General features: G+C 44.8%; 1 protein-coding gene across 1 annotated transcript in view; it reads right to left on the bottom strand.

Moving 5' to 3' along the window:
* Positions 1-12,500, bottom strand: part of LOC139274985 (collagen alpha-6(IV) chain-like) — a 401,423-nt gene that overhangs the window by 375,515 nt on the left and 13,408 nt on the right. The window lies entirely within an intron of this gene.

The following is a 12,500-nucleotide window of genomic DNA, read 5'->3' as shown; positions in this document are numbered from 1 at the left end:
TACTGTTCCTTACACACTCAGTTACTGCCCCTGACACACTCAGTTACTGCCCTTTTCAATGTGTTACTGCCCATTACATACTCAGTTTCTGCCCTTTACACACTCAGTTACTGCCAGTTACATACTCATTTACTGCCCCTTACACACTCAGGTACCACCCCTTACACACTCAGGTACCGCCCCTTACACACTCATTTACTGACCCTTAACCACTCAGTTACTGCATCTTACACACTCAGTTACTGCCCCTCACACACTAAGTTACTGACTCTTACAAACTCAGTTACTGACCCTTACACACTCATTTACTGCCCCTTACACACTCAGGTACCGCCCCTTACAAACTCAGTTACTGACCCTTACACACTCAGTTACTGACCCTTACAAACTCATTTACTGCCCCTTACACACTCAGGTACCGCATCTTACACACTCAGTTACTGACCCTTACACACTCAGTTACTGACCCTTACACACTCATTTACTGCCCTTTACACACTCAGGTACCGCCCCTTACACACTAAGTTACTGACCCTTACAAACTCATTTACTGCCCCTTACACACTCAGGTACCGCCCCTTACACACTCAGTTACTGACCCTTAAACACTCAGTTACTGCATCTTACACACTCAGTTACTGCCCCTCACACACTAAGTTACTGACCCTCACACACTAAGTTACTGACCCTTACACACTCAGTTACTGCATCTTATACACTCAGTTACAGCCCCTTACACACTCCGTTACAGCCCCTTACACACTCAGTGTTACTGTCACTTACACACTCAGTTACTGTCCCATACACACGCAGTTACTGCCCCTTACACAATTAGTTACTGCCCATTACACACTCCGTGTTACCGCACTTTACACACTCAGTTACTGCCCATCACACACTCAGTTACTGCCCCTTACATACTCAGTTACTGCCCTTTACACACTCAGTTACCGCCCCTTATACACTCGGTGTTACTGCCCTTTACACACTCAGTTACTGCCCCTTACACACACAGTTACTGTCTCTTACACACGCAGTTACTGCTCCTTACACTGTTACTGCCTCTAACACACCCAGTGTTACTGTCCCTTGCACAATTAGTTACTGCCCTGTACACACCCATTTACACACTCAGTGTTACCGCGCTTTACACACTCAGTTACCACCCTTTAATTACTCCATTACTGCCCCTTACACATTCAGTTACCACCTCTTACTCAGTTCTGCCCCTTACCCACACATTTACTTCCCATTACACACTCAGTTACTGCACCTTACACACTCACTTTTACTGACCCATACACACTCACTGTTACTGCCCTTACACACTCAGTGTTACTGCCCTTTACACACTCAGTGTTACTGCGACTGACACACTCAGTTACTGCCCCTTACACACTCTGTTACCGTCCTTTACACACTCAGTTACTGACCCTTACACGTTCAGTATTATTGCCCTTTACACACTCAATGACTGCCCTTTTCACACTCAGTTACTGCCCCTTACACACTCAGTTACTGCCCCGTACACACTCAGTGTTACTGCCCCTGACACACTCAGTTACTGCCCCTCGCCCATTCAATTACTGCCCCTTACACACTCAGTTACTACCTTTTTCACACAGTGTTACTGCCCCTGACACACTCAGTTACTGCCCCTCACGCATTCAGTTACTGCCCCTTACACACTCAGTTACTGCACCTTACACACTCAGTTACTGCCCCGTACACACTCAGTGTTACTGCCCCTTACACACTCAGTTACTGCCTTTTTCACACAGTGTTACTGCCCCTGACACACTCAGTTACTGCCCCTCGTCCATTCAGTTACTGCCCCTTACACACTCAGTTACTGCACCTTACACACTCAGTTACTGCCCCGTACACACTCAGTGTTACTGCCCCTTACACACTCAGTTACTGCCTTTTTCACACAGTGTTACTGCCCCTGACACACTCAGTTACTGCCCCTCGCCCATTCAGTTACTGCCCCTTACACACTCAGTTACTGCCCCTTACACCGTTACTGCCTCTAACACACCCAGTGTTACTGCCCCTGACACACTCAGTTACTGCCCCTCACGCATTCAGTTACTGCCCCTTACACACTCAGTTACTGCCCCTTACACCATTACTGCCTCTAACACACCGTGTTACTGCCCTTACACACTCAGTGTTACCGCGCTTTACACACTCAGTTACTGCCCTTTACATACTCCGTTACTGCACCTCACACTCAGTTACTGGCCCTTAAACACTCAGTTACCGACTCTTTCCTACACACTCAGTGTTACTACCATTTAAACACTCAGTTACTGCCCCTTACACAGTTACGGCCCCTTACACATACAGTTACTGCCACTTATGCACCCAGTTACTGTGCCTTACACACTCAGTTACTGTCCCTTACACACTCAGTTAAAGTCACTTACACACTCGGTGTTACTGCAGCCTACACACATAGTTACTATACTTTACACACTCAGTTACTACCTCTTACACACTCGGTGTTACTGTCCATTACACACTGAGTTACTGCCCCTTACACACTCATTTACTGCCCCTTACACAATCATTTACTGCCTCTTACACACTCGGTGTTTCTGCCCCCATACACACTCTGTGTTACTGCCCCTTACACACTCTGTGTTACTGCCCCTTACACACTCTGTGTTTCTGTCCCCATACACACTCACTGTTACTGTCCCCATACACACTCAATGTAACTGTCCCTTACACACTCCGTGTCACTGTCCCTTACACACTCCATGTTACTGCTCCTTGCACACTCAACTGTCCGTTATACCGTTACTGCCTCTAACACACCCAGTGTTACTGTCCCTTGCACACTCAGTTACTGTCCCTTACACACTCAGTTAAAGTCACTTACACACTCAGTGTCACTGCGCCTTACGCACGCAGATACAGCCCCTTACACACCCAGTTACTTCCCATTACACACTAAGTTACTGCACCTTACCCACTCACTGTTACTGTGCCTTACATACTCAGTCAATGTCCATTACACACTCAGTGTTACTGCCCCTTACACTATCAGTGATATTGCCCCTTACACACTCAGTGTGACAGTGCCTTACACACTCAGTTCCTGTCCATTACACACTCAGTTACTGCTCCTTACACACACACAGCTACTGCACCATGCACACTCAGTTACTGCCCCTGACACACTCAGTTACTGCCCCTTACACACTCAGTGTCACTGCGTCTGACACACTCAGTTACTGCCCCTTGCACACTCAGTTACTGTCCCTTACACGCTCAGTTACTCTCCTTTACACACTCAGTTACTGCCCCTTACACACTCATTGTTACTTCCCCTTACACACACAGTTACTGCCCCTACACACTCATTGTTATTGTCCCTTACACGCTCGGTGTTACTGCCCCTTACACACTCAGTTACTGTCACTTACACACTTGGTTGCTGCCGCTTACCCACTCAGTTATTGTCGCTTACACACTCAGTGTTACTGCCCCCTACACACTCAGTTACTGCCCTTACACACTCATTGTTACTGCCCAGTGCGCACTCATTGTTACTGCCCCTTACACACTCATTGTTACCACCCCTTACACACTCAGTTACTGTTGCTTACACACTCAGTTACTGCCCCTTACACACTCGGTGCTGCTGCCCCTTACACACCCAGTTTTACTACCCCTTACATACTCATTTACTTCCCCTTACACACTCACTTACTGGCCCCTACACACTCAGTTACTGCCCCTACACACTTGGTTACTGTTGCTTACACACTCAGTTACTGCCCCTTGCACGCGCAGTGTTACTGCTACTTACACACCCAGTTTTACTACCCCTTGCATACTCATTTACTTCCCCTTACACACTCAGTTACTGGCCCTTACACACTCAGTTACCAACTCTCCCCTGCACACTCAGTGTTACTACTGTTTAAACACTCAGTCACTGCCCCTTACACAATTATGGCCCCTTACACAGTTACTGCCCCGACACAATCAGTTGCTGCCCCTGACAAACGCCGTTACTGCCCCTTACACACTCGGTGTTACTGCCCCTTACACACTCAGTTACTGCCCCTTACACACTCAGTGTCACTGCCCCCTACACACTCTGTTACTGTCCCTTACACACTCAGTTACTGCCCCTTACACACTCAGATGTCACCGAGGGTCAGCAGTGTCACTGACAAAGATGAGGGAGCCAATGATATGTCCTTGGAAACTGTGGTGGTGATGGTGCAAGGTAAGTCGCCATTGTTGGAGATGCTCTGGCTTGCCCAGACAATTGGGAATGTGATCCTGCATGGGAAGTTGGACAACAGGAGTGATGCTTTGGAAGAGCATGTGTAACATTGCAGACTGGTCAAGGAGGACCATGAGAGATAATGCCCACCCTTTACCATCACAGAGGATTTCATTCACGACTTTGGGCCTCTTGGTTCATTGAGATGGGTAGAATTCAAACTGGAAGGATGTGAACAGAGTTATGGCAAAGATGGGTCAAACATTACAGAATTCTTTAAGAAATAATGAAGAGAATCAATAAAGAAAATGCAGCGGATGCAATTCATATATATTTTCAAAATGCATTTGATAAGGTTCCAGATAAAAGACTTACGGCAAAAATAATGGGACCTAAAATTAAAGTGGTTGTGGCCATATGGTTGGAGAGATGTTTGGAGGGCAGTAATCAAAGATTAAAGGTAAAATATTATCAAGATCTAAACAGTCCCAAATAGAAATGGTCTGCGATTTCTTTACCCAGAGAGTGGTGAGAATGTGGAACTTGCTACCACAGGGAGTGGTTGAGGCGGAAATATATTTAAGAGGAAAACTAGTTAACACGTGAGGGGGAAAGGAATAGAAAGATATGTTGATGCGATGAGATGAAGAAGGGTCGGAGGTGGCTTGCGTGGATCATAAACACCGGCAGGGACCTTAAATTCTATGCCTTGATAAATGGGAATCAGGGGGAAAATTCTCCACTGGCTGGTCATACCTAGCACAAAGGAAGATGGTTTTTGGAGGTCAATCATCTCAGCCCCAGAACATCGCTGCAGGGGTGTCTCAGGGCCAACCATCTTTAGCAAGTGGAGACTGACCTTCTCTCCATCATAAGGTCAGAAGTGGGATGTTCGCTGATGATTGCAGTGTTCAGTTCCATTCGCAACTCCTTAGATAATGAAGCAGTCCATGCCCACATATAGCAAGACATGGCAAATAACATTCATGCCACACAAGTGCCAGACAATGTATTTCTCCAACAAGAGAGAGTCTAACCACTTCCCCTGTGATATTTCCAAAGAGCACACAGCACACACAGTTTTTAAGATGTCAGAATCTTCCAGAAGTCTCTTTATTATAAACAGTACTGGCTGCAGTAATACAGAAGTCCACAGAATGGAGCTACAGACATTACACTTCTCCCTCCTTAATGAAGAGTTATTATAACAAACAATCATCATACATAACTTGCATGGTTATACATAACAAAAGATATGGACTTATTTTGCCATATTTACATATCAAGCTTAACCACTTGCTTTCTGTTTCGAAGAGGATACCTTCACTCTCGAACAGAACCTTCCCTACACATAGTGTCGAATTTAAACTCATTCGAGGCTCATCCTGAGGAAAGTTTTCCTCCAGGGATGCCCTTGATTTCCGTTTGAACTCTCTCTAGCTTCAGACTGTTTGTCTGCCTGACTCAAACTTAAATTCTGACCTTCTCTTGGATTTGTTTCCAGTACATTGGATATAGGATATGCTACTGGTGTATCAAAACTATCTAATGAGTCAGAAATAATTGAATCATTCACACTTTCAACTACTTCCACGTCTGTAGGTAAAATATGATCAATGTGAACAAACCTAACCTGTCCATGATCAAACATCTTGACCAAATATGTGCGAGGACCACATATCTTCACCCTGGTAACCACTTTAAGCATTTATGGTGATGGTTCTTCACTCTCACCTTTTGATTCAATTTCATACTTCTCTCTTTTATTCTACCTCTATCATGATTCTCTTTCTGTCTTAATTGTCTCTCTTCTACGGACTGTGCCAGACCTCCAAACAGTAGTAGTGATGTTGGGGAGGGCATCAAACAGGAAATTAGGGGTGCATGCAATAAAGGTGCAGCAGTTATAATGGGTGACTTTAATATGCACATAGATTGGGCTAACCAAACTGGAAGCAATACGGTGGAGGAAGATTTCCTGGAGTGCATAAGGGATGGTTTTCTAGACCAATATGTCGAGGAACCAACTAGGGGGGAGGCCATCTTAGACTGGGTGTTGTGTAATGAGAGAGAATTAATTAGCAATCTCGTTGTGCGAGGCCCCTTGGGGAAGAGTGACTATAATATGGTGGAATTCTGTATTAGGATGGAGAATGAAACAGTTAATTCAGAGACCATGGTCCAGAACTTAAAGAAGGGTAACTTTGAAGGTATGAGGCGTGAATTGGCTAGGATAGATTGGCAAATGATACTTAAGGGGTTGACTGTGAATGGGCAATGGCAGACATTTAGAGACCGCATGGATGAACTACAACAATTGTACATTCCTGTCCGGCGTAAAAATAAAAAAGGGAAGGTGGCTCAACCGTGGCTATCAAGGGAAATCAGGGATAGTATTAAAGCCAAGGAAGTGGCATACAAATTGGCCAGAAATAGCAGCGAACCCGGGGACTGGGAGAAATTTAGAACTCAGCAGAGGAGGACAAAGGGTTTGATTAGGGCAGGGAAAATGGAGTACGAGAAGAAGCTTGCAGGGAACATTAAGACGGATTGCAAAAGTTTCTATCGATATGTAAAGAGAAAAAGGTTAGTAAAGACAAATGTAGGTCCCCTGCAGTCAGAATCAGGGGAAGTCATAACGGGGAACAAAGAAATGGCAGACCAATTGAACAAGTACTTTGGTTCGGTATTCACTAAGGAGGACACAAACAACCTTCCGGATATAAAAGGGGTCAGAGGGTCTAGTAAGGAGGGGGAACTGAGGGAAATCCTTATTAGTCAGGAAATTGTGTTGGGGAAATTGATGGGATTGAAGGCCGATAAATCCCCAGGGCCTGATGGACTGCATCCCAGAGTACTTAAGGAGGTGGCCTTGGAAATAGCGAATGCATTGACAGTCATTTTCCAACATTCCATTGACTCTGGATCAGTTCCTATCAAGTGGAGGGTAGCCAATGTAACCCCACTTTTTAAAAAAGGAGGGAGAGAGAAAACAGGGAATTATAGACTGGTCAGCCTGACCTCATTAGTGGGTAAAATGATGGAATCAATTATTAAGGATGTCATAGCAGCGCATTTGGAAAGAGGTGATAGGTCCAAGTCAGCATGGATTTGTGAAAGGGAAATCATGCTTGACAAATTTTCTGGAATTTTTTGAGGATGTTTCCAGTAGAGTGGACAAGGGAGAACCAGTTGATGTGGTATATTTGGACTTTCAGAAGGCTTTCGACAAGGTCCCACACAAGAGATTAATGTGCAAAGTTAAAGCACATGGGATTGGGGGTAGTGTGCTGACATGGATTGAGAACTGGTTGTCAGACAGGAAGCAAAGAGTAGGAGTAAACGGGTACTTTTCAGAATGGCAGGCAATGACTAGTGGGGTACCGCAAGGTTCTGTGCTGGGGCCCCAGCTGTTTGCACTGTATATTAATGATTTAGACGAGGGGATTAAATGTAGTATCTCCAAATTTGCGGATGACACTAAGTTGGGTGGCAGTGTGAGCTGCGAGGAGGATGCTATGAGGCTGCAGAATGACTTGAATAGGTTAGGTGAGTGGGCAAATGCATGGCAGATGAAGTATAATGTGGATAAATGTGAGGTTATCCACTTTGGTGGTAAAAACAGAGAGACAGACTATTATCTGAATGATGACAGATTAGGAAAAGGGGAGGTGCAACGAGACCTAGGTGTCATGGTACATCAGTCATTGAAGATTGGCATGCAGGTACAGCAGGCGGTTAAGAAAGCAAATGGCATGTTGGCCTTCATTGCGAGGGGATTTGCGTACAGGGGCAGGGAGGTGTTGCTACAGTTGTACAGGGCCTTGGTGAGGCCACACCTGGAGTATTGTGTACAGTTTTGGTCTCCTAACTTGAGGAAGGACATTCTTGCTATTGAGGGAGTGCAGTGAAGGTTCACTAGACTGATTCCCGGGATGGCGGGACTGACCTATCAAGAAAGACTGGATCAACTGGGCTTGTATTCACTGGAGTTCAGAAGAATGAGAGGGGACCTCATAGAAACGTTTAAAATTCTGATGGGTTCAGAAAGGTTAGATGCAGGAAGAATGTTCCCAATGTTGGGGAAGTCCAGAACCAGGGGTCACAGTCTAAGGATAACATGTAAGCCATTTAGGACCGAGATGAGGAGAAGCTTCTTCACCCAGAACCTGTGGAATTCTCTACCACAGAAAGTTGTTGAGGCCAATTCACTAAATATATTCAAAAAGGAGTTGGATGAAGTCCTTACTACTAGGGGGATCAAGGGGTATGGCAAGAAAGCAGGAATGGGGTACTGAAGTTGCATATTCAGCCATGAACTCATTGAATGGCGGTGCAGGCTAGAAGGGCCAAATGGCCTACTCCTGCACCTATTTTCTATGTTTCTATGTTTCTATGGTTTTAACAACGAGAATCTGGTTCGTGGCTGTCGTTTGAGAAACAATTCTGCTGGTGATCTGCCAGTAGTTGTGCGAAGAGTATTACGATCCGTAATTAGGAAATGAATCAATTTGTGCTCCAATGACAACTGTCGTTTCTTTGGAATTGGATTCAACATTTGTTTGATGAGGGCACGTTTTACAATTTGTACATTATGCTCTGCTGCACTATTCGAAGCAGGGTGGTATGGTGGAACCTTGTTATGTTTCACACCATTTTTGGTCGTGAACTGTGCAAATTCTTCTGAACGAAATTGTGGTCCATTATCAGAAACAATTTCTTCTGCGAGGCCAAATGAAGAAAATAAACTTCGTAAAATGTCTAGGGCTAGAATCTCCACTTCTTTTGCCTGCTTAACGCCCACTTAACGCCCATTTAACCGCTGAAATGACATACATATAATGCCCAGATATCGCCCATTTTGGCATAAAATGGAAACTGACGGGCTCTTTTCGGAGACTTATTGCCGAGCGTTACTTTCTCCATGAAAGTGCTTATCACCGTGAAAAAATATTACCGCCCGCCCACTTTTTTGGGGTGGAATCAGCAGAATGGGCGATTTCAACACCCATGTTATCACCCAGCGTTACTTTCCTCATGGACTTAATGCCGAGATTCAATAATAATGCCCGGTGACTGTTTTTTGTCGTTAAGAGCATATGTGCCCAAACTAGTGGGCATGGAGATCGCCCACTGTCAATTTCACAACCGCCCACACATATCGTGCAGAATATCGCCCGCTCAAAAAACTGTCCACAAAAAGTGGAACTAACCGGGACAGACGCCAGTGGTGTGGCTGGCATTTGTGAAATCCCACTCTTACGTGAGGAGCTGATATCGGAAAGATTTGCCTGAAAGAGCGCTGATGTGAGTGACAATGCTGTCACACTGCTGTGTGTGTGCAGCTCAGACGTCAATGGTGCCCAGTTAAATTTTACGTTGATTGATGTAAAGTTGTATTTAACCCTTTCATGGTAAGGAATCACCAGTGTGTAATGGTCCAGCTATCTGAGACAATGTGCAACAAGGTTATGTTCAATAACAAAAGTTTAATACCAACATTGGTCTGAAATCATAAGTAACACAGCCAATAACATCCAACCCCCATCCACATCCCACTTTTTCCACCATTGACATAAATCACATGTTCAACATGTCCAGCAACACAGAATACAAAGGAAAAGCAGGAGCGTGGTCCCCAGCCCCCACACATTGCAACAAATTGCATACACCAGATGAAGATATAACACAGTCAACACCTGCGCACATGCACCTCACTTTCCTTCCCCCCTCTCTTCTCCCCACCTCTATCCCTTCCCATTCTCGCTCCATGATGCCTGGCTGAGGAGTTCCTCAGGCGGTGCCTCATTTAGGGGGATGAAAGCAGATGCGGTGGTTGCACGGTTACAGGAGTGGGGGGCTGCCGAGGGGGCAACATTCTCGGATGCAGATGCAGGATCTTGGTCCTTGCTCTCATCTGTCATTCGCAATGGTAGTGCCGAACCTCGGGGTGGAGTGCCATGCTCAGGGACCACTCTGCCACCAGTGTTCCTGGCTACCAGCTCCAGGGCCTCCTCCATCCCTTCCATGTTATATCTTATTTGTTGGACAAAAACTCGGTGCCAACTATGTTCTTGGTGCTTAGTGGGCTTTTTGCTACTGGTGAATCTCCGTCGTTCCTCCCACAACAGCCAAACAAGCACACACCACAGCCACACACGCTTTCAGTGCCTCTGAGCTCCCTCTCTCTCTGTCTCCTTTTCTGCGCATATCATGATGGCCATTGACCTCCTGAATCGTGAGAATCGAGCGTTGCCATGCTGTTGCTAAGGACGGCCACACTTTACGGCTGAAGGTCAAAAAAATTTAACGCTACCGTCCATTTGATATCGCTCCTGGTAACGCCCATTTTCAAAAATGTAAACTATGTGTTTTGAGAATGGACGAGAAGCCGGCGATCTGAAAACCCTTTTTTACCATCCACACCGGAAATAACGCCCATTTTTGGACGATAAGCTCAAAATTGGAGGTTCTAACTCCTAATGTTTTACTTGTTGTTATTTTCCCCATTGGAAACACCTCGATCCACTTTGAATGGCTATCAATCACAATGAACAATTGTTGTCCTTCTAGCTCAGCAAAATCGATATGTAGCCTTTGCCACACCATGTGAGGCCATTTCCATGGCTGTAATGGTACTGTTGGTGGTTGTTTGCTTACCGATTGACATGTCGTACACTGCCTGATGATGTACTCTATATCTTTAATAAGACATGGCCACCATAAGTAACTGTGTGCAAAACTCTTGGTCAAAAACATTCCCAGGTGCTGGTCATAGAGGTCTCCTAATAAGTTGGACCTGAATTTATTTGGTATAACCAATCTTGCGTGCCACATGATACAATCTTTATCGACTGTTAATTCATTCCTACGAATGAAGAATGGATGAATATCTTTGTCTGTTACCTGGTTTGGCCATCAATTTGCAATACAATCATACATCTTTGACAAGTTTGGTTGCTCTACCAATCTCTTCAGCTGTGACTGGCAGTTCATGTATGAAAAATAGAACACCCCTATTGGTGTCACTTGTGATGGGGAAGGCAATCTAGACATAGCATCAGCATTACTGTGATCAGCTGATCGTCTGTATTCAATATCATAAGTATATGCTGACAAAATCAAAGCCCATCTCTGCATTCGGGCTGCAGCTAATGTTGGAACTGGGGACTTTGGATGGAGGATTGCTGTCAGGGGCTTATGGTCCGCAACGATGGTAAACTTACGACCATACAAGTATTTGTGGAACTTCTTGACCCCAAAAATTAATGCCAAAGCTTCCCTTTCAATTTGCGCATAATTTTGCTCACTGGCACTGAGAGTGCGTGAAGCAAAAGCAATTGGTCTCTCCTCCTCGCTATGTAATACATGAGTGATCACTGCCCCAACTCCATACGGAGAGGCATCACATGCTCGCTTGATCTCCTTAGATACATCATAGTGAACTAACATGGTGCTCTCTACCAATTTGCTTTTACACTCCTTGAATGCTGTATCGCATTCTTCTGACAATTTCCAATGGACCTGTTTTTTCAATAGTTCATTCAGTGGATGTAATACTGCAGCCAAATTTGGTAGGAACTTCCCATAATAGTTCAAAAGATCCAAAAATGATCGAAGTTCAGTGACATTCTTGCGAGTGGGTGCATTTCTGATTGCATCCAGCTTTCCCTTGGTTGGATGTAAACCATCTTTGTCTACTCTGTACCCTAAGTACTCCACTGAGTTTTGAAATAACTCACACTTGCGAGCAGACACTCGTACTCTGTGTTTCTCTAGCCATTTGAGGACTTCATTCAATATGTTATTATGAATTTGCCTATTTGGTGCTGAAATTAGTATGTCATCTAAATAACATACTACCCCTTCAATACCTTGCAAAATCTGGTTCATCACCCCTTGGAATATGGCAGGGGTGGAAGACACTCCAAATGGTAGCCTATTAAATTGATTATAGGCCTAGATGAGTATTTATAGTCAAACATAACTTGGACTCCTCATCTAATTCAAGCTGTAAGTAGGCATTCGTAAGATCCAACTTTGAGAAGATCTGACCACCTGTCAGTGTTGTGAACAAATCTTCTATATTTGGCAATGTATTGGGGACATTACCCTCCAGAACCTGGTTTACGGTTACTTTATAATCACCACACAATCTTACCTTGCCATCGGACTTAGGTACAACAACAATGGCTGTAGCCCAATTACATCGATCTATCTTAGAAATAATGTTCTCAGACTCTAGTCTTTT

This window comes from Pristiophorus japonicus, chromosome 10 (assembly GCF_044704955.1).
Source record: "Pristiophorus japonicus isolate sPriJap1 chromosome 10, sPriJap1.hap1, whole genome shotgun sequence".
Taxonomy (NCBI): domain Eukaryota; kingdom Metazoa; phylum Chordata; class Chondrichthyes; family Pristiophoridae; genus Pristiophorus; species Pristiophorus japonicus.
The sequence above is the reverse complement of the archived record's forward strand: the minus strand, read 5'-3'. Positions and strand labels throughout refer to the sequence as shown.